Raw genomic sequence first — 1404 nt, 5'->3', positions numbered from 1 at the left:
TTTATAATTTTTTTAGTTTAAAAAATCACTGACTAAATATATTTTTAATTAAAATAAATTTTATCAAAAATCTTTTTTAAATGTAATTTTTTTTTTTGTAAATATAAGTATTTTTTTTTTGTTATATTTGTTTAATTTTATAGATCTAAATACTTTTTGGTTCAAAAAATGTTTAGGGACTTAATCGTTCAAAGTATGAATGTTCATTAAGTTTTTTTTCGGATTTTTTACATTATTTTACCACATTAACTAGTTGTACAAGTCATAAGAATGTATCCAATAAGTTTTAGAAAAGTCCAAGGACTTATTTAACATGTTTTGGATTGTCCAAGGACATATTTGTTCCAAAAAATTGTCCAATGAGTTATTTAACATGTTTTTAATTGTTCAAGGACTTATTTGTTCCAAAAAAGTGTCCAAGAAGTTATTTAACATGTTTTGAAATGTCCAAGAACTTATTTGTTCCAAAAAATTGTCCAAGGACTTAATCATTTCAAACACTAAAGTCAATTGGGTTTTTTTTAGACTTTTTCCTTTTTTAAATTTAAAATTTCATAAAAATAAGTGAACAAAGTTGAAAAGGGTATTTAGGTAAAAAAAATTATGTAACTCCCATATCATTAATTGGGAGTTGCAAAATCAAAAAATTCTATAATTTTTGTTAATTTATTTTTATTAATATAAGAACCATATGAACACAACTATATATATATATATATATATATATGAACCATTGTGTCGAATACGAACAAAAAATTGACATATATATGAACTTGGATTGCATAACATTTATGAACACAATAAGAATAATTGTTATATGAAATGAAATAAATAAAAAAAACAGGTATGAACACAATATGAACAGCTTGTGGACAATAGTTCCTTCATTATAAACACATTCAAGAGCGATCATTTGTCAATTGAAGTTTTATACATGCATTGCATCCACACCGTTAAGGTTCACCCGTTGTTCATATATGTTTCTGGTCTTATGTGATTGTTCACCTCTTGTTTATATCGTATAAAATATATGAACACATAACATTTATGCTATGAACATGTAGTGCAATTAAAGAAAAAAGATATCAATACAAGATGAATTATAAAAAACACAACACATCGTAATAAACATAATTTCAATTAAAACGAATCTAATAAAAATATTAATCTATTACCAAGACATTCGTTTTGGTTAATTTCTTCACTTCCCGACCTCGAACTCCGATTGTCATCATAAACCATTTTTATCTTCTCATTGTTGTCAATTTTTTTCCATTGCGTTTATCCATATTAGCTTGATCGATACCAAAAATTTTACTGCCGTGTTTCCTATGCAAATTAAAAATTCATAAAACAATAAACATGGAAGATCAAGATTAAATATATATATATATATATATATAT

Source organism: Cynara cardunculus, assembly GCF_001531365.2.
Source record: "Cynara cardunculus var. scolymus isolate 2C chromosome LG 2, CcrdV1, whole genome shotgun sequence".
Classification (NCBI taxonomy): domain Eukaryota; kingdom Viridiplantae; phylum Streptophyta; class Magnoliopsida; order Asterales; family Asteraceae; genus Cynara; species Cynara cardunculus.
Note: the sequence above shows the minus strand (reverse complement) of the source record.